This window comes from Limulus polyphemus, unplaced genomic scaffold, assembly GCF_000517525.1.
Source record: "Limulus polyphemus unplaced genomic scaffold, Limulus_polyphemus-2.1.2 Scaffold635, whole genome shotgun sequence".
NCBI lineage: Eukaryota > Metazoa > Arthropoda > Merostomata > Xiphosura > Limulidae > Limulus > Limulus polyphemus.
The window spans coordinates 199724-222988 of NW_013666245.1; positions in this window are offsets into that span (position 1 = coordinate 199724).

Here is a 23265-nt window from a genome sequence, read left to right on the forward strand (position 1 = left end):
CACTTTTTTCTAAATAACGAGATTGATTGTCACTTTTAACTAAATAACGAGATTGACTGTCACTTTTAACTAAATAACGAGACTGACTTTCCTTTTAACTAAATAACGAGACTGACGGATACTTTAACTAAATAACGAGACTGACTTCCCTTTTAACTAAATAAAGAGATTGACTGGTACTTTAACTAAATAACGAGACTGACTGTCCCTTTTAACTAAATAACGAGATTGACTGTCACTTTTAACTAAATAACGAGACTGACTTCCCTTTTAACTAAATAACGAGACTGACGGATACTTTAACTAAATAACGAGACTGACTGTAACTTTTAACTAAATTGTTTGTTTGTAATTAAGCACAAAGCTACACAATGGGCTATCTGTGCTCTGCCTACCACGGTTATCGAAACCCGGTTTCTAGCGTTGTAAGTCCGCAGACATACCGCTGTGTCACTGGAGGGGCATTTTAACTAAATAACGAGACTGACTGTTACTTTTAACTAAATAACGAGACTGACTGTCATTTTTAACTGAATAACGAGATTGATTGTCACTTTTAACTAAATAACGAGATTGATTGTCACTTTTCAGTTTATGCTGCGCTCAAAGCTGAAAGTGTGGGGCATTTTCAGTATCATCATGTCTCGAACCTTGAACTCTATGATCCGCAATTCGACACTTCACGTTAAGCATAAGGCCGTTTCCTAACATCTTCAATTAAAATGAGGATATTAAGCAGTGGAAACTGACTGATAAAAAAGGATGTTTCAATAGTAAACTTGATGATATAAAACAGCATTTAAAGTGTGGTACAGATAGAAATTCCAAATACCGAAAATGTTGTCTACAGAGTTGAATCACAAATGAGGGCGGAGACCAGTTTTAATATCCCACTTTGTCAATAAATCTTGTTCAAACAACTGCGTAAAGACATCTGTAATTGCGACAGTTCATTATTTCAAACTGGCTGTAAAAAATCATGCCCAAAACTAAAATAGTTGATATTTAAAATTAATTCAAAAGTCGATTCAAGGGCCAAGCCAGCTGAATCAGTTATTGAATGATGTCTATCACAAACTTTTAAACCTTCTTCCGATGGACCCCAGGGGTATAAAGAGACCACATCTTAGATTGAAAATATAAGTGCTTTTCGTATGCACATAACGTACAGAAAAAAAATTGACTCGTATTGATACGAGCTGGAGTAATGCAAATAAACCATGTATTACGCTTTCTACTAACTAAGACAGAGGTTCAGTTTAAGATCCAAAAGCCCACAAAAAAGTCTTTAAAAACACATTCGGTTTATGGGGTTTTGATAGACCATAAATTTGAAGAATCTGGCTGTGAAGCAATTTTAGGTTATTAACGAATAAGAGGAGAATGTGATTTCAGGACTTTGAATGTATCTTGTACTTTATTTTGTACAAACTGGATTGAATCCTGAACGAGTTGTAAGCATGTCGTCAAGTATTACTCGAATCTTTCTTTCATGAGATTATTTCGTGAACTTGGTTGATTGTTTCACAACGATTTAGCAATTTTGCATTAGGTTTCTTACTGTCACTAATTCAACATGGCTGAAATTCGATGGTGGTGAACAGTTCTTAAATCTTAATAAAATACAATTACATCTCGTTTCATTCATCCATCTTTGTCACAGTTTTTTTATAAGCTGTAGAAGGGCGCTTTTTCGGCAAATTAAATGCCATTTTATTTAAAATTTAGAAAAAGAGTATGATTCATGTAGGTAGGTTTCCGTGTTTCTCCTTTATGTGCTTTTCGTTATTCCGTCGTGTTTAGAACAATCCCCGATAAAAGCTTGTAGGCGAAACAATGGATGAAATTAATACAATTTTTGTCTGGAAATGTAGGTTGTTTAGAAATGAAATAATATTTTATTTTATTTTTTAACATTTCTTGATATTTAATTAAAATCTAGGTAATTTATTTCATTCTTTGGATGTAGCAATTCCAAATGTTTTATTAGTCAAAGTAAACAAAATACTTTTCACAATATGAATGCTTCTGAATGCTTCAGCAATTATATATCTTATAATTCTTTTTGGAACAGGACTTTAAATGTATCTTGTACTTTATTTTGTGCATACTGGGTTGAATCCTGAACGAGTTGTAAACGTGTCGTCAAGCATTACTCGAATATTTCTTTCGTGAGATATTATGAAAGAATATTACATATTTATGTATTGGTCGTAAATCGTTTTCATAGTTAAACATTAATTAATAAATCTACAGGAAGTATTTTACACTAATAAGTAAGTGAGATGAATGACTGTAAAGTTTCCGAAACAAGTAATTTTTACTGCTACAATTTTCTTTTGAAGATTTCATTTCTGTTCTATTTGATTTGCAATAAATGCCCAGAACAGTTGCAAATATTTACCTTACGTGCGATTTTTCCTTTGTATTAAAGAAGTATTAAAGCAAGGTTAGTGTTTAATTAACTATTATTACTTTAAAAATTAATTTCAGAAACTTTTTTATTTCGAGGCATTTATAATAGTTTCTAGATGTTTTCTATTCATTTTTGGTTCGGTTTTGTAATCATATATTTAGTTTGACCAATTTTTCAAGATATCCTGAAACCAAGCTGTTAACAATTAATTCTTTGTTTTCAAATTCAAATTGCAAATAATATGTAGGTGGCTTTCAGTTTTGTTTTAGCGCACAATAGACTATTTGCCATCTGTTCACCCCGAGAATCGAATCCCGGATTTTTACGTTGTGAGTCCGTAAACTGAACACTGGTCACTTGGGGGAAGTAGCTGCCAAATAGGAAATAAGAAAATAAAATAATTTTTGAGAGAAATGGTAGAAGTGTATATAATAAAGATGGAGACGAGCTTCTGGATATTTAATGAAAGTTAGTTTAATGTTTTTCATCGGTATAGCTTCAGCTATTTTTCGTCTGTTGAGAGACTAGAATCTTAAAATTGAAAATAAGAAGAACGTTTAAAACGTGTATTTCAAACGTTGATCCTATTCTTACTTTTCAAATTTATTGGACAATTTGCCTTAATTGACTTTTGGAGATTAGGATCTTAATAATTTTACTATTATCTTCAGGAATGATGTGTTCACTTTCTTTAAGGTGTTGATAAAACATATGAGGCTCCTTTAAGATGTTCTTGTGATCTATTGTTTAATTATTTCTTTTCTAGTCTTAACTACATAAAAATGTTGCCGTGTTTTTCTTTTAGGATTAATTCTTTCCAAATACAATTTTAATTTTGTTTCCTAGTTTATGTGTAATCAAAGTATTTCTTTCAATGTTGTGTTTTTTAGTTAATTAAATTCTCACTGACATGATAAGGTTGCAGTTATTGTGATCCTTAGAACGTATATTGCGTTGTACGTCTGAATTTTTTCGGTTGCAGTTATTGTGATCCTTAGAACTTATACTGCGTTGTACGTCTGAATTTTTTAGGTTGCAGTTATTGTGATCCTTAGAACTTATACTGCTTTGTACATCTGAATTTTTTATAGCTTTAATTGTGTTGGTTATTATTTTAACAGTTCTTTCCGAACAATTGTTTTTATTAAGGATGTCTAACATTGACTGCAGTTCACCATTTAAGTTTTTTACGCTATGTATGAAATCAAATGCAAGTCTTGCAACCATTTATATATAAATGAATTTCGAAGAGAAATAAACACCAGAATGAAAGAACATCTTAAAGAAGCCTTATATGTTTTTGAGTACTTCGGAGAAAGCAAACACATTGTTTCCGACAATAATGTTAAAATTATTTAACAGAACCTAATCTCAGCAGACGAGAAGTCGCCAAAACTATAATTATAAAAAACACTAAATTGACATGAAATAACTACCTATCATTATTAAACATGTATATGTATATATTCCTACCCTTTTTGCCAAAATACATTTAGTTATTATTTCCCATTTTAAATCCACCTATAGATTCTGTTATTAATATCATATATCTGTTCATATTGTTTTTAAGTCGAACTTCCCGCTGTTTGACTGTAACATTAATCCTTCGGTCTAAAAGTTGTTTTTAAGTCAATAAAGCGTACATTTGTACTCAAAAAGCTGTTTATTATATCATCAAGAAGGATAGGTTTTGTTTGTTAACATGTAATAACAAATCTTTAAAAATAAACTAAGAAATAAACATAAAAAAATTATTTCATTATTAAAATTCATATTTTCATAGGACACACACAATATTACTGACCTCTTGAAGAACTAGTTAGTCATAGTGTAACCATCCCTCTTAAATCATAATTTTGAAGCTTATATATATTAGCATTTAATAGCTAATAGTATGAAAGGTTTTACTTAAGTCTAAAAATGTATTAAGTGATGATTTATTGTTTTTTAGTTTCTATGTAATCGCTTAATTTCGCAATTTCTAATTCAATTGATTTCTTAAATCGAAATTTAAACGGAGGTGAAAACAAAGAATGACTTGCTTCAATAATTTATTTATGTGTATATTTATTATCTTTAATTAAGCTCCCCTACTAGCTCAGCGGTAAGCCTGAAGGCTTATAACGCTAAAAACCAGGTTTCGATACCCATGGTGCACAGCACAGACAGCCCATTGTATTGCTTTGTACTTAACGAGAAACAAACAAATATTTACTAAAATTGTTTAAGATACTCTTAAAGAACAGGCCTGTAATTGAAAAATAATTGCTCGTCTGCTTATTATAAATAGAAATAGTTCTGGTTGTGTTTTAAATTTCAGGCACTTTATTCAAATTACACACTAATAAAAGATGTTATCCTTCCACGACAACTCTTGGCCATATCTTCAACATTTGCGACTTTCAACTTGACAACAGATCTATTTTCTCTTACTTAAGCTCCATCCTCTTCTCGAATGTAGCCAATACATGCGAGTTGTTTTGTGTTTTCGTTGTATGTATGGGCCCTATAGTGGGTATTTGCTCTTATAAAATTTTTCAAAGACAGCAACTTTGTGTTAAATCTCTGAGGAACTGTCTCGGAAGAGCTGTTTTAGTTTCTATAACCTATATGTATGGATATATGTAAATGTATACAAACAATAGTGAGAATACAGACGTCAATATAACCAGCGTAATTTATTAACACATCGTCGTTACTGTATATACATTTTAGTTTTCTGTCTGCCACCATAGCGCACCAAAATATTTTCATTGTTAAGTACAAAGCTACACAATGGGCTATCTGTGTTGTGCCCATTACGGTATCGAAACCCGATTTTTAAAGTTATAAGCCCTCGGGCTTGCAGCTGAGTCACTGGGAAGTAAGCGCACCAGAAATACATTAGTCAATTTTTATTTTTCTCAAAACCTCTTTTTTTTTAACTGACTAGACATAAAAAATAAATAACCTGCGTGTGTGTGTTTGTGTTTTTCTTATAGCAAAGCCACCTCGGCTATCTCGTGTGTCCACCGAGGGGAATCGAACCCCTGATTTTAGTATTGAAAATAACTAATAATAATTAAACATTTCTCTTAGTTTCCATAGAGAAACAGAAAATCAACATTACTCTGATTCTTGAATCATTTTATCTAACTGCTGGTCCATGGGTATTCTTGAAAACATAAAACATTATTTACCAAACAGCAGATTGAATCATTTAAAATGCATTGTGACGTCGTTGACATGATTGGTTCAGGACTTAGAAGACAAACACTTTAAAGGGCGATATTTTCCTCCTGTTTGCTTGATCTATTCTTGCAACAACAAATTGCAGGATAACTCGTTGGGAAGACGTTAGAGTATCTTAAGATTTCCTTTCAGTTAAAAGACTTATATAGAGCTCTTTATAGTCTATAAGAACATTTTTGAAAACAGTATACGAATACTTTGTATATAGAATATGACTCTGGGATTTTAGATTTGTCCAGAACTTGCGTAATTTCATAAGCGAAAATAGTCTGATTGTGTTTGCTAAATGGATTATTAAATATATTGACGTATGTTATTATGTTTAGGGTTTCTGTCAACAACAGCGATGATCTGACTACAATTGAATAGCTGTTGCCGGGGTGATGGGAATGGGGTTTTAGCCACAAGAAAGAGGAATGTTTGCCACAATCAATAATCTCTTGTCAAGCAGAAGTTAGCTCAGTTGAGACAACACATTTTCGCTGTGCTTGCAACAAGCTACAGAGATTGATACAGAAAACATCTTATCTGCTCGAGCACGATCGATAGCACGTAGATCCCAAGTGCTATTGACGTCGTTAATAGTAAAGACTAAAAAAGGTGTCATTAAACGTATGATGACGGCTGGAGACTGGGTGTCTTTATGAATTTTAAATGGAATTGAGATTGTTTTATCTTTAGAAACGTGTTCTTCGCTTTTGATTTATATGTTTATTAAACATGCAAGAGTCATAACATGTGAATGGATTAAAACATTGTTTTACACAACACTATCCGTATTTTAAGTCATAAAGAGTCTTTTACCTCGGTAATCGATAGGCTTACGTAATAAAACGAGTATCTTTGCTTTTCGCATATTTTACTGTTTGTTGTTTTATAACTAAAAATGATCAGATACCTAAAAATACTGTTTCTAGCAATACAATTATCGAAGGCAACTGGGCGCATGCGCGATAACACATTTAATGTTTGATTTCAAATTGATGCTAGTGTTGGACTCTAGAATGCATGCCAAACCTATACAGTCCACTCACGGTTTTCTATAAGTCAAATTCTGATTAACGCAGAACGCATCGTGTTTGTATACGCGCAGTACTTATGATATGCTGTCTTAAATTGTGTTTTATCACATTATACGTCTTTAAGCAAATCTATTTTTGAGTTCCTGAACATTGGTGTTACGCTTTGATTTAGTGGACAAACATGTGTTATGTCGGGTGCATTGATTTCTTAACTCATATGTGTTAAAAGATCGATTATAAAAAAAAACCTCCAATAGACCTTAGTCAAGATTTAACTTACATAGAATACAAAGACAACTGAATTGTGGTAATACAATAAATGCGTTCATGAGACAATTGTAGTACACCACTCTATAATACTAATAAGAACAAAAAGTATGGGCTTCCCTATCTCATGATTAAGAAGTAACAAGCCTCCATGTTCCACAAATGGGCAATAATTTTGTGCAAACAACTGAGTCACAAGTCTTGAACACGAATTGTTTTCACATAATATTTTTACATATTATTTATATTATAGTTTTATTCAGAATGTATTTCATCGATCACATAACTCGGTACTAGAAATCAGAGAGTAGTTTGTTTTTTTAAGACTTTTAGGCAAAGTTTAAAGATGATATTTTGTTACAAGGTATGATTTTGAGAATAATGGTTGTGTACGTATAGTTAACTATATATTACTACGGTGGTCTTTCGTAACCGATGCAGCTTTCTAAATTATTTTGTTCAATATTCTTGTCCTAGAAAATATCGAAACTATGATTGTCAGAGAGTTTAAATCAATTGACTGGAAAAGACTGAGTTTGATTTCACCGTGTTTTAAAGTATAGTATGTAATGATGTATGTATAAACAAAAAAGTAGGTACGAAATATATTTTTTTAGTCGATGAAGTTTGCCATTTTTTCTAAATCAGTTACTTAAGTGATTTCTGAAAGAGCTCGAAATGTCCCCTATCCCTATACTTTTTTTCTTGTGACACTTTTTGATGTATATAATGTAATAAATCGTCCTTTCTTGTTATATTATATGAAAGTTGGATATATTTCTAATTCCAAACAGTTGTAAGAGATTTAGTTTTGAGCTATCGTCATAAGAAACTGAAATCTGCTTCTTCAAGAAGGTGTGTGGGGTTTGAACTCAGTGTTTACAATCTTATAAACTTTTCAACTTTGATACCTGATTTTTAAACATTCTCCATTAGTTGTTTAACATTTTTTAAACATTGACTAAAGCTGAGATTTACCGCATGGTTTATATCTTGTTGTGGTGATATTCCTTCTAACTTATAATATATTTAAATTATTTTAGTATAGATCTACATTCGAACGACGGCAGCAGCAACGAACATTTGACACACGAGTGTGTGTGCAGTAACAAACATTTAATTCTTGAGCGTTTCGGAATATACATATTCCATCTTCAGCAAGCTATACTGAACAGAATTTTATAAAAACTAATTAAAATACAGAATAAAAGGATGAAGTAAATTACAAGACAACCAAATAAACAATAAATAATAGGATATATAACAATTGTAACAATATTATACAAGTCTTCAGAACAGACTTAACTGTAATTGGCGTATAGTTTTCTGAAATGTAGTTGTATTGTTTGTAATTTCTTAAGGTTAGTTGTATTTTTTCTTCATGTTTTATGGCGAGCTTTAACCAATCAACATTAAGAGCTTTGAATTTTGTTTTATCACTGAGAATACATTGCATTTTGTTAATGTAATTCGGTTTATTATTGCGAACATATGATCGAGTATCAAGCAGAACTGGTAAAATATTATCAAATCCACCAGACTCCACAATTCGCACACATAGTGAAAACAACAACCATCCCATCTTGATTATATATTATATATATATGAACTGCCAACTTAAATAATAACATAGTTTCACTACAGTTAAGTCTGTTTTGAACATTTGCATAATACTGTTACAATTGTTACAATATCCTATATTTATTGTTTATTGGTTGTCTTTTAATTTACTCCTTCCTTTTATTCTGTAGTTTAATTAGTTTTTATCAAATGTTCAAACTTTATAACATTTTGTACCTAATAATCTACCATGTTCAATATAGCTTGCTGAAGATGGAATATGTATATTCCGAAACGTTCAAGAATTAAATGTTGTTACCGTACACACAAATGTGTATCAAATGTTCGTTGTTGCTGCCGTCGTTCTACTGTTCTTTATCAAACGTCGAATGAATCTGTTGCTAGATCTACATTCATTGTAAAATCCATTGTGCATATCCTTTTTAATTATGTATATAAGTGTGACATGATTTTTCGTGAAAAAATAAAAAATGTTAAAACTGGGAACTATGTTTGTTGACATCCTTTTTACTTAAACTTAGCAGATGTTAGCTAGAAGCTATTTGTGAACGTGAGAGCAACTACAACAATATATTTGTCTATTTAATCAGACAGATATGCAGCTAGTTTTCGACACGGGACTATCTTTTCTTTGTGTTTTCGTATTTTGATCAACGTTTGCTGTCTACGCAACCAGCATTTAACATGATGTTTGAAAATACTCATCCAATGCCATGAGTGGAACAACACTTGAAAACTATATGTAAATGAAATTTCTTTTCCTCAAATGCAGCATTTATTTAAACACCTGTTTTCCTTTAATGTTAAGAACTTTATTTTATTTTCATTTCGTTGATAGAGAGTACATAATTTTGGTATATTTTATTTCATAAGAGAAACTTTGGAGAATTAAACTAATATCATTAGCACCTATTACTTTGTATTCCTTCTGCAGTATTGAGAATTAGGGTTTTGTAATGACTTTGCTTTTAATCCAAGAAAAAACAAGTGAGTGTCTCGCCCTTGCTTTTAAAAAAAGACATATCTGTTATTGGGGAAGCTAGTTTTTAATATAAATGTCAAAAAATGGTGAAGTATTATCATTAGCAACGTTTCCATGTGCAGTTATCTTCTATTCAAGATTTCATAAGATTTGCTCTCCAGTGGCTCAGTGGTAAGTCTAAAGGCTTTTAATGCTAAACACCGGGTTTCGATGCCTGTTATAGGCACAACACAGATAGTCTATTGTGTAGCTTTGCGCTTAACAACAACATAAATGAAATAAATCAAAAGACATAGCGGGAGTACAGATTTATTCTTAAGAATCTCTATTGTGTATTTGATTCTGATAACATGATCGCATCATGTACGTTTGAAGAGCTTCCTTGTTATTGATTTTTCTTTTTTTAGAAATTGCAAGGAATGGGGAATTACATGTAGCTTGATCGGACGCTTCGTTTCTTAACAGTGCCGTATCTGAGCATGAACTGAAAACTATATCTCAAGTTTGATTTCTGCTTTGTAATCTGTGCTGCTGGTGATATTTGAATGGATAATATTTTTCATAGGTTACATTTATTGTTTCTCATAGTTTGAAAAAGTGATTTCTTTTTTGCTCTTATATGATAATTCTATTGTTTAAATTTGTTTCCTTCATAAAATAAAAATTACATTGATTCTGTTGAGCAACGAAAATAATGACGAAGACAGTACAATCAGATTCGGGATAGCACTAAAACGAAAAATTCTAATAGTAGCGTTATCAGTTCGGGTAACCCAGAGAAAAAAAAATGCTTGCAGCATGATCACTTTAGATAAACAAGAGAACAGAATATTTGATAGCATGAACAGTTTAGGCTAACTATAGAACGAGAGATTCTAGCAATATGGACAGTTTAGACAATAGAATAAGTAATTCTAGTAGTATGGTCAGTTTATGTAAAAAGGAGAAAGATAACATTTGATAGGACGATCAGCTTATTTAAACAAGAGAACAAGATCGTTTGAGTAAACAAAATAATGAGATTGTCTTACAGGATGATCAGTTTTGATAAACAAGAGAATGAGATTGTCTGGCAGCATGATCAGTTTCGGTAAACAAAACATGGTCAACTTATGTAAACAAGAGAACGAGATTGTCTGGCAGTATTATCAGTTTCAGTAAATAAAAGAATGATCAGCTTAGGTTAGCAAGAGAACAAGAAATTCTTGCAGCATGTTCAGTTTGGGTGAATAAAGATATTAATTTCATTGTTACAGAACAGATGTAAGATATGGCGTAAACTAATTTCTTTTAGCTGTGTTTCAACGACACAAAGTTTTTCTCTCGTTTGCAATTTACATTTATGTCTCCAAAAGTGGTTACCATTTTAAACGTTTTGTTCTGAAAAGAAATTCCCTTTAAAGAAGTTAACAGAAAACAGTCTTCTGAAGAGAGTCTTACTAATACAATGAAATGGAAGATCTTATGAAAGGAAGCCCAGAATTAGAAACGATAGTTCAGAAACATGTAATTCCACCATCAATCCTACACACACACACACACATATATATATATAACGCACAAAACTTTGTGTTTCTGTCTTTTTTGTTCTTAACTTTGTGGGATGATAGTTTGGAACAAGGGGCATGTTAATGGGGCTTCACAACCCCTCCACCCACACTATTGATGTTACTGAGCATTTATTACCTTTGACATAAAGTGAACGTTAACTACATTCATATATAGCGCCACGTTCTTACACCAAACAAAAAGTAATAATCAAACTTTCCGCCTCCCGGTGGGACAATGGTAAGTCTTCGAATTTATAACGCTAAAATCAGTGGTTCAATTCCCCTTCAGATAGTTCGATGTGGCTTTATTATAAAAAACACACACACACACATTAAATTTTCTATAACACAACATACACACAGTATGGGGGAGGGCACAGAAACATCTTTTATATCTAAGAGAATACGCTAGTACTCTCTTTGAAGGAATGCAATGAGAGAATACGCTAGTACTCTCTTTGAAGGAATGCAATGAAAAAGCCACTATTGCAATAATACATAAACTCATATACAGTTGATACGACAACAGCCACCATAACGCTGATATGAAAAGCCGTTTCTTGAGTTATACCCACTTCTTACTTTGACCCGTGACCTCACAACTTCATTCCATAAAACACTTCTGCGGCCAATGACCGTCAATCAATTAATAACGTGTAACAGTGTGAAAGGACATTAAGAGCTGGGTGTTGAAAGCGGGTACAGAAAGTCTCCTACCGTCACTACTTTGTATAAAGTTACCCTGTCCATTACACAGTGTATACTATGCTTTAAGTATATACATAGTGATTTATTAAAGCTCATGAAAAACATTTGGTGAGGTAATAATGATTACTGTAACAATATGGTATGTTATAGATAAATTACACCTCCCCGCCAAAAAAAAAAATACATGTTCATAACTCGGACAAAGGACGGGTACTTCAGCTTTTATGTATCTATATAACAGATACCGATGTGGTTGTTCACGTTCTATGGCAACAATTCTATCCTCGTGTTCCTGGCCATTATCTTAGCCTGTGACAATTCAGTTGAAGTGTAGTGATTTGCAAGGGTTGATGATGCATAAAATGTATCCCTTTTTGGAAGAGTTATACTAAAAGGAGTTTTTGACATAAAGTTCTATTCTTCTATTATAAAAACGTATAAGCACGAAATTCTAGTGTCTTAAAGAATGAGATATCTGTAATTGAACCGTACTAGCAAAGCAAGAGTAGGTATAATACCAGCAAGCAGAGTTAAAGTAAACAACTTGTACTCGCGCATCATTGTAGCTAAAGTAGAAATCTGTATTAGAATTGTAATATCCAAACAAGATAACTCATATAGATTTAGGTCTACATAAGCTATATAAAAGCCATAGTCACAAGCTTATTCCAAAAAGACATAGTGAAACAGAATAATAGTTTTGAAAAGCTGTACGAGTAACAAATGGAACTGTGTCATCACATTAGACAAAGTATATGCTTCTTTTGGTGTTTAAAAAAAATCCCGATAATATCATTTCATTCTGTAATAATACAACATTTCAAAATTGGTGCAGAACCTGTTACAAAAGCTTTACAAGGATTTATGTGGTGGTAGGTTATGACTATAGCGGTAAGTTAAACTTTCAGAGTGTAGAAAAATGCCAATGCAAAATCTGCATATTATAAAGGAAACGTGCTGACATCGTTATCTCACAAGGAAGTATTTATCTCTTTCCACACGAGCTCGGTCGAATTGACCGAGTTCGTAACCATTTTGTACTCATTACATTTTCCACACTATAACTTATAATAAAGTGCGTGTACTTTCACAAAATTTGGCAGACTTTCAGTAAACATTACAAGACTTTTGTACACAAAATATTATAGATTTTTTAATTGCGTATTTCTGATAAAGATTTGTCTGTGAATATATCGAGTAGTTTTGTTTATACTAGTCAGAATGCAAAATGATTTCCATGTTAAGATTAAAAATACTTTTGTTCACCTTATAATTTATCTGTTATGTTCTCTATCCTAACTCTATATATGGGGTTGGTGAATTTGACCTACCTCGTAACCACCAAAAAATTCTTAATTACCTTTTTTTCGTTCAAGAATGACATGAAATTACATTTGTTTATCCTAAATATCTTTAAACTCGTAACAATACACACCTGTTTATACTTAAATTTTATTATTTTATTGCTCTTTGAACATGTCTAAATTAATATTCCCGCCATAAAGTTTGCAAATCAATTGCCGAACGTGGAGTTTATTCTACCCTATGGAATTTAATAATGCACAGGTTACTCGCGAGCTGCTCGAGAGCGTCCCTCGAGAAAAAGTATTATTGTTATTATTCATTTTACCTAATCTAACCCAACAAGTTTCTAATTTTTACATTTTAGTTACATTTATAATAATAAAGAAAGAATACACATGAAACACAAGAAATAAAGTACTTACCTGAGTCTTTTTTTGGTCTCGATTGATTAACCCTACCTTTCATACTAATGGTACTACTGTACTAAATAATATTTGTTTAGTTGAATAATGCACCAACGAACACAGAATAATAACATGCAAAAAGCAGGCGATGCCCCCTAATTATCATAATTTTTCTGGCTTTCTACCTATGCAACAAGAGCCGTTAAAAATTCTGCTAAGATCATCATTGTGTTTTCCGTGGGAATATAGTATGAACTGGAAGGGAAATGGACAATTTTCTGCAGACAAACACGTAATATAATATGTCGTTTGATAGACTGAAACCTTGGCTTTCTATTGGTTATACATAGTATAGTATTAAACGTCAGAGAGAACTATTGGCAATTTCTGAAAGAGAGGATGTGACAGGTGGGCTCCATTAATAAAATTCGTCCAACCATACATACATCTACGTCAACAAGTTAGTTCCTCTGCAAGATGTATGTTTCTTTGCCTTCAAGTTGCTCAAATAAGCCCTCAGAAGTAGCCATCTGCTCACGGTTTATAGAATTTGGAATGTACGTAAAGAGGATGGGAACAACAATGACCTCACTGCTTTACATAAAAGCCTCTTGCAATGGTTATTCTACTACAGAGCAGCATTCCTTTACAAGACCACCTAACACTGCTGGTAGGAGAAGGAGCTTTAAGGTGTAGACATTAATTTTTTTATCGTATATCGTGTACACTCCTTTGTTTAAACAGCATGTATTGGATAATCACTGCTGTTCAAAAATGTTTCAGATACCAGCTGTAAATAATGCTTGTAAAATGTACATCTGAACCTTTGTTGGATTGCTCTTATAATAGGGTATACATCCAAAGCATTTTGAAGTTTGCAACAAAAACATCTGCAACTGGCGTAGCAGTAGTAATAATTATGCTCTGAGTTTGAAGTATGATGTTGCTAGAAAAATAAAACATAAGTGAACTAGATAAATATCACTAATATCATTCTTCACGAAGAAAGCACACAACCATCTTTTATAAAATAGTCAGACTATAACTAGATCAAATGTTTTTCTAGCTATTTATGCATCCAAAAATGACATGATGAAGCTCCATACCTTCCCTAATCTATTGAAGAATCACATAATATGTTCACTACATCCACAAAAATTAGTTTTTTGGGAGGAGATAATGAAAGCTGAAATAATGCAAACATTTTAAACTGTTATTTCCCATCAGTCATTTAACTTCACCAAGGACAAATTTGAGTTTTTTCTAGGCCTGTTTCGAGACAGTACCATAATCAGATAGTATTTCGTGGCAGTTATCGAGTGCAAGTTATTTTATAGCTCAGGCTATAGCTCCATATTGGGAAATGAAGGGTATAACATTTTTGTTGAGTCTTCTTGATTTGAATCAAATCAAGAAGGCTGAATGAACATGTTACACATTTTTACGAAGCATTAATCACCTCAGTGCAATTTATACAAATTTACACTGTGTTGAGTCTTTGGTATGAATATCAGATTTTAGTGTAAACTAGGGATGAAAGGAGTTGCTTGAGGTTTCAATGGATGGCCCCACTGCATAGTGATTATTCATTGACAAGGTCATGGACAGGTGAAAATATAAACAGGTGAATTAGATACGTGAGCTTGGAGCTGCAATCTACATTTGTGCATGAGGCAGTGTAAGTTTTTTTTTTAGTGTGGCCTAGGGGTTAGCATCTCAGGCTGTGGATCAAAGGGTCCAGAACTTGAGATGTAATAGTGCTGAATATGACATGCTCTACATGTTACAGCTGTGAGTAAATTATAAAAGCAATAGTCATTTGTATTATTTGGTTCAAACGTACAAACAAAAACATTGTGGTAGCACGAGCTGCTTGCTGGCTTCCCTCTTGTCAGATGCTCAAAATTATGGATTGGTATACTTGAACTCTAGGGATCTGTGACCTGGCCATTTAGCCTTAATGTGTATAAGGTTCCATTCAAGCTAAAATTTGCAATTTAATTCAACATTGCAGAAGGTGATGACCTCATGAAATCGTGGAATGTTAAATTTTTATACAGTGAGTTTGCTACTAGGTGGATAGATGATTTGGTGCTTAATGAGAAAGCTTTGCATTGATTTTACAGATATTCAAGACATAATTGACATCTGCCAAATTTTCTACCTTTTGAAATCAGTAGTTATACCAATAAGATGATGTAATGCTAAACTTCAGAATTCAAGAGTAATTGTCAATAATTTTTTATTATTCTGATCTAAAATTACTGAAGAATTCTCCACTGTCTTACTCTCTGACTTGACATTCAATGTCATTATTGTGAATATACAGATCAGGAAACCACGTAACAACGACAGCCGAGTTGAAGTCGCAAGGGAACAGCATGTGTCAGAACTACATTTTCACATTTCTTGTGATGCCTCCAAAAACTGACCACTTTTGTGAAGAGTATGTAACAGTCCTTTCCGAAAAAAGATACTCAGATTGAAGATTTATAATTTCCGATCTGGGAATATCCCTTTTACTCATTGACACTGAAAAGCAAAGTACTCAACATGGTACTCCAGGATCATCCAGAAATGGAACTGCAACAAGTCGTGCCATTGTAAAGGTTAGCAAAGTGCGGTATCTTGTAACAGATAGTAATGATAATGATAATAAATCGAAGTACAGTGGAAAAGCCGTCCACACCCAGACCAGAGGAGGCAAAATCATTAAGAAGGTTCTGTATTTAGAAACAAGGCTTCAAATTATACTTCCCGTTCAACCATCGCATATCTCAAGCAACTGGATAATGAAATGGTTACTCATGCTATTCTATATGAAAACATACAATTGAAGTTGCCATGCAAGTACCCATGCATTTCTGCGTACACCAGATGGATTATAGAAAGCTGTAGAGAGGAATGATGTGATGAAGGTGTGTAATCTCATAGCAAAGAGATGTAAAGCTCTAATGTTTCTATTGTACAATATTCCATGACAGCTGAGTTAATAAGGAGCTACTGTGCAACAGTAAGTAGATGAGGAAAAAATAATTGCTATGCAGACAAAAACTCTAATGAAGTACAAGTTACTGCAAATAAACATAGAAGTGGTAAGAAGAATCAGGCTAAGTTACCAATGCTATACAGAAGCTAAATGTTGAAGTTACTGAAATGGCTATCCAAACAGACAAAAACAGTAGATCATTAAAACTATTACGGTCATCTTTAACATGTGAGAACAACGGGGTTCAACGGTTCACTAAAACTTACTGTGTTTACAGTCTGGAGCAAACTGTAATATAGGAGAAATAAAACATCTAGTCAGCCAACAGATAAAAAAGAGGCGATATCTTCTGTGGATTTACAAATCTACTTTGACGTAAGGTATTTGTTTCAGTTTCTTAAAGGGCAAATACTGTTGTATTAGATTTCTTTATGGTAAAAATCGTTGACGAATACAGTTATATATATTAAATAACAACCCAACAACCGTTCTTGTCAATTTTCTTATGTCTTGAGTCGATGTAACCGTTTTGTTTCTGTCTGTGTCTGTAAACACTTACATAGCCAATTCCGTCGTTTCTAATTTATCCAAAGCAGTAGCCGATTCGTGGCTAACTCACGATTATTCAGCGACGAAGTGCTGCCATAGTTAAATTTATGGCTGAAAAAATATACTACAGCCGTTCCTCGAAACTATGTTGGTACATCAGAATTGTTACGCGAAATATAACCAAAGACAAATATTTGAAGAAGCTTTTAACGTTCCGCATGGAAGTGGAAAACTTGCACAGCAGAGCATTGGGGCAGCAATGGGCTGTTCTGAAACCACGACCCTTTATTATCCGGGGCCATGTATTCATCTACAAAATAAAGAAAAGAAGACCTTCTGCCCCAAAAGTCATCACAATGAACTGGAAATATCTCCTGACATTTACAATATACTAAAGAAAGTTCACAAGCCACGCCTTGAAATCAATTGTTGTTTTTGTAAGAAATATAGGCGAATAAACTGGAATCAAAGCAATCCCATTCAACCACACTCTTATAATTTCACAGATCTAACAGATATTTGTGCTACAAATTATCTTTGGAACCAATGTTCATGTTCATTGGAGACACGTGGAGAATTTAGTCAAGATGTGTGAACTGATATGGACCTTGCTACATCTTGTAGAAACTTGTTACAATAGAAATTGCTGTATACGTACTTATGTATCATTATTGACGATGAAAGTAGTTCAAAGTGCAGCACTGAACCCAGAGTATCGTTTTTATAAAGGGTCATTAGCTCTTAGTAGAAGTTAGCATTATTTCAAATATACCCTCTTTTTTATACTGCTAACTCCATAGTTTACATGAAACTTTCTTAAAAAAGCCGTCGTCCTCTTACGAAAAACAATTTACAAAAATGAAAACAATATATTAAAACAGGACGATTCAAAACTAGATTAACCCCACCCAAGGTTCAAGTATATAATATTAATTACATTTTCTCTCCTTCTGCCTTCTCATAAAAGTCTCCTCCTGAGCGTCATGTCTTAAAATAGTCAAAATGATTCTCTCAGTATTGAAGCTAAGGTACCAAAGGCACAAATAACAAGTATTGGCCCGAAGACATGTACATTTATAGTTGTATTTTACTTAAACTCATCCGAAGACATTGACATGCTTGAATATTTGTTGGTAGCCTTTAGTGCAGAAGGCTTGTTGGTAAAGTGTTACCTATTGATATGTTAATACTGATTTACATACGTACAAAGTTTCTATTTTAAATTTGTTTTGGTGTACCTTGTTGGTTATTTTTAAAGAAATAATGCAGTCTAGCCTAGTCGATTGCGTGTTATATATAAACACAATACAAGATCGAGTTCGGAAGATTTTCATTGTTCTAATATTTTGAGAAAATCAAAACTATGTAAACGCTATGGCATGAAAATTGTAATTTTGAGGTTTAAATAGATATTTGAAGAAAAAAGACTATATACGAAAATACAACCTTCTATCTTGGCATAAAAGACGTCCATATTAATTTCCTCTAGGCAAGTAGGAGCTTTTCCTTTTTGCACTTTGATTTTATATTTTTGTTTTTAAGATATGTTATTTTTTTACCTTTTAATACTCTTCATTTTTGTGCTCCTCTTTCATCTTCACTTGGGTTTCTTTCTCTTTTCTTACTAGTGCCCCCTCCCAGTGGTATAGCGATATGTCTGTAGACTTACAACGCTAGAAACCGGGTATCGATACCTGTGGTGGACAGATCACAGATAGCCCATTGTGTAGCTTTGTGCATAATTCCAAACAAACAAAACAAAAACAAACTTACTAATGTACTCCTTTGAATATCAATGATATACCAAACAGTTTTATAATTTTATTTTTTAACATTTTATTTAATTATCCATTAACCTCTCTTTTCATCTATAGTAAGCAGAATAATCAGAAGAAAATTACACTTAACTGCTGAATATAATATAAAATACATGATCTTTGTGGCGTTCTATTAGGCAGCTTATCAAGTTGAACCTGAAATTGCAATTCTTAACAATATCAGTAGAGAAATATATATATATTGCTAAATGAAAATTAGGGTGAAACATGGCTTGAATAGAGGTATAAATGCATGTATTTTAACATCCACTAAATATTGTCTGTAGAAATTATTTGATACTCTTACAAAATGAGCGTGGAAGGTATTTAATGATTATGTTTCTGACCTTGACATTAAGAGAGATTGAGTTATTCTGTGGACAAGACAACTGAAATAGATAATTAGCAATTTTAATAATAAACATGTAAATAGAGAGCTCCACTTAATGAAGCAGGTGCCGACTATTAGCGTGATTACTTTATATAAATAAATGTAAATTTTCACAGTTGTTCATGAATATTCTCTTCGTGTCATAGATATCTGCATTTATAGGTAAATTTATAACACATGAAGTATATTTATTTATTTTTATCTTATCATAAAGTTGTCTATGGCACAGAAGCAAAAGTATTACAGACCTAGCAACAAATTACTAGACATTTTAACTAGAGGTCTTTTGTCTCTCCCTACCCTTGATAAGTGAGTATAAGTGAGTGCCGTTTTCTTTTTGCTTGAACAATGATATCAAACTGTTGCAGAAGGAGAATAGTTTGACAGAAAGACAGTTGATTTCCTATAGCTATGGTATATATACTGTTCAGCCTTTCGCGCTCACCGACTCTTGTCTACAACAGTCTATCGACGCTGTCGGCAAAAATTGTCATTACAATGATGGTAACATTGGGGAAGAACAACGAGCCTTTTTAGGCATTTTTTTATTTGACAAAGTGTTTAAGATAAAATTAAGCAAAGACAAAACCTAACTTGTAATTGGAGACATAACTTACAAGTGAAAAAAATATATATACAGTGTCTTGTAAAAGTATTCACCACCCTGCAAAATTCCACATTTTTTTGCTGTCTGAGCTTGCAATCATGAAACTTTCAAAGGGGCTTTATTTTTAGAATCTACACAATCTAATCCAAACTGAGAAATCTAAAAAACGCTGATATTATGATAGTAAGTTAGATTTTCAAATAAAATCAGAATATTCTCAATTGCGTAAGTATTAAACCCCTTTGCTACGGCAACCCTAAATTAGTTCAGATGCAAAATATTAGTTTGAAAGGTCACAAAATTAGTGTAATGGTTTAACTTGACTTCAGAGTAAATGCATCTGTTCAAGACACAGCTCACATAGTGATACGACAAACCAAACATGAAGACCAAGGAGCTTTCTAAAGAAGTCAGGGATAAAGTGGTAGAGAAGCACATATCAGGAGAAGATTACAAGAAAATTTCATAGTCGCTGATTATTCCTTTGACTACAGTGAAGTCCATCATTAAGAAGTGAAATGTGCTTCATACCACCTAGTCACTACCAAGATCAATCTGACCTTCCAAACTGAGCAGCCTGGCAAGCAGGAAACTGGTTAGGGATGCCACTGTGAACCAATAGTGACTTTCGAAGTCCATGTCTGAGATGGGAGTCAATGTTCATGCATCAACAATATCCCGGTCTCTACATAAAGCTGGTCTGTATGGGCGAGCGGCAAGAAAGAAGCTATTACTGAAAAACGAATAATCTGAAATCTCCTATGGAGGTTGCAACATAGCATGTAAATTATAATGCAGACATGTGGCAGAAGGTTTTGTAGTCAGACGAGACAAAAATTTAGCTTTTTGGTCTAAAGTCAAAGCGTTGTGTCTGCTGCAATCTCAACAAAGTACATCACCCAGTCCCAACTATCAAGCATGATAGTGGTAGCGTCATGTTATTGGGATACTGATTGTTATCATCAGGGACTGGGAAGCTTGTCAGGATTGAGGGGACGATGTATGGTGCAAAGTACAGGCGAATTCTAGCGGAAAACCTGATTGAGTCAGCTAAGAATCTAAAACTGGGTAGAAAATTTACATTTCAGCAGGACAATGACTCGAAGCACAATGCCCCACTAGAAAGAAGAAAGTGAATGTCCTGGTGGCAGAGTCAAAGTCCTGATCTGAATGCAATGGGAAAATTATGGCGAGACTTGAAGATTGCAATTCATAAACTATCCCATAAACTTAAACAATTCTGCCAGGAAGAATGGACAAACGTTACATCATTCTATTATGCAAAGCTGGTAGAGACCTATCCAAAAAGACTCACAGCACTTATTGCTGCCAAAAGTGCTTCCACCAAGTACTGACTTAGGGGATGAATACTTATGCAATCAGCAAATTTCAGTTTATATATTTTATTTGCAGGTTTTGCTGACATTCAACCTCCTTTACACATAACAGTGTTAAATTTGATCACTAGAGTTTGAATAAAAACAAGTTCATTAAAAAAAATGCTAATTATTGGAGTATTAATATAATGATGGGCTGATTAACTTTAGATGTGGTACATTTAGAAACAGTGAATCGATTAACTTTAGGTGTGATAAGTTTAGGAACGGTGAGTTGATTAACTTCAGGTGTGGTACGTTAGGGAACGGATGATTTATTAGCTTCAGGTGTGGTACGTTTAAGAACGGAGGGGATCGATTAACTTTAGGTGTAATACGTTTAGGAACGATGAGTTGATTATCTTCAGGTGTGGTGCGTTTAGGAATTGAGGATTTATTAGTTTCAAATGTGGTAAGTTTAGGAACGGTGGGTTGATTATCTTCAGATGTGGTACGTTTAAGAACGGGGGTCGAGTAACTTTAGGTGTGGTACACTTAGGAATGGTGAGTTGATAAAGTTTTGGTGTAATACATTTGTAGAGCTGCTGCTGTATTAACTGTGTCATAAATTATAATGTATATTCGTTGAACTGTAGTTTCTGTTTAATGAACTTAAATTATTCCTGTTATTTCAAAAACTCAAGTACAAATGTAGTAACAAGACTGTGTTTAAAACTTTCACGTATAAACCAGTGTAAGAAGTTTTGTGATAAACACTAACTTAAAACCTTGATAGCTGTTAGAATTTTGAACGCCTCAAAATGTAATGTGTTCATGTTTTTCTTTAGCTAAGAATATGATTGAGGAATGCTGACAATTTGATTAATTCGGAAAATAATGATAGTGACATCAGTATACTACCCATGATAATTTTAGTGGTTGTAATATGTAAAATCTTTCAATCAACAATTTCTCTTCATTATAACATGAATATTTTGTCCAAAAGAAAAACTAAAGATAATCCGGTATTGATACTATTTACTTGATCGTAAAATTTGCCATTATACAGAAAAATGGATTTTTTAGATAAATTACAACAGTCTATGTAAAACATGCTTAATCAACCCCAGGAGTTAGGTTCTATAGCAGAATTCGATTAAGAATGGTATCTGCTGTTTTATGGGATAATTATATTGTATCCTACATTACCTTGTCTATGGTTTTACGACTGTCACATGAAGCAGAGATGCCTCACTTACTTTTGAAACAACTCTGCAATTGGTCATTTACAGCGAAGATGTGTATCATGAGAGTAGTTTGGTGTTTTCAAGTAAATTCGTTCCTATTTTTAGAGTGTCTAGACTTGCTATCAAAGTTTCGTCTTTTATTCCTGTGTTTTATTTTAACAGCCAATGATCACACGTCATTTTAACTGTATTGGAATCTTAACAAGAATATTTTAGTGGCTTTCATTAATCATTTTAATAAAAAAACATTTCGTTTTATTGTAGTTTTTTATGATTATAGACAGTTTATTTTACTCTTGAATTCATCACAACTCATTAGGCCTTTCAGACAAGGTGATCAGCCAGTATTTGATTTACTTTTCTGATTTCTCTATAATAAAGTGTCTGTTTTTATCTGACTTCACACAGTATTTTGTTTGTTTCATTCCACCTGCAACAAATCACTACTCTGTTCTTCCAAATACTAGGTTCACGAACCTTTCTTTGTGAGAAAACCAGGTAACTGTGTATTTGGTTAACTCTGAACCTTCGAAGACCATATGTGTTTTAATCAAATCAAGATTTATATTTGTTTCTTCTTTATGTTATATTTTGTATTAAAGTCACTTTTTGGATATCTTGCTTCTAGAAGGATCTTAAAAAAAAAAGGTTGGTTAGAAGGAATCACATAAGTAAAAGCGGAGATACTCCAGAACTGGCCTAATGACGTAGTAAAGTACTCAAACATGAAAAACGTCACTAGCCTAAAGACATAGTAAAATCCTCGAATACCAAACAACAGTTTAATGTTTCTAGTTCATCTTCAAGATCAGTATTAGCAATTCTGTTTTCCATTTTAAACTACATGTAGCACATTACTTGTCGTATACACTTTGGGAAAAAA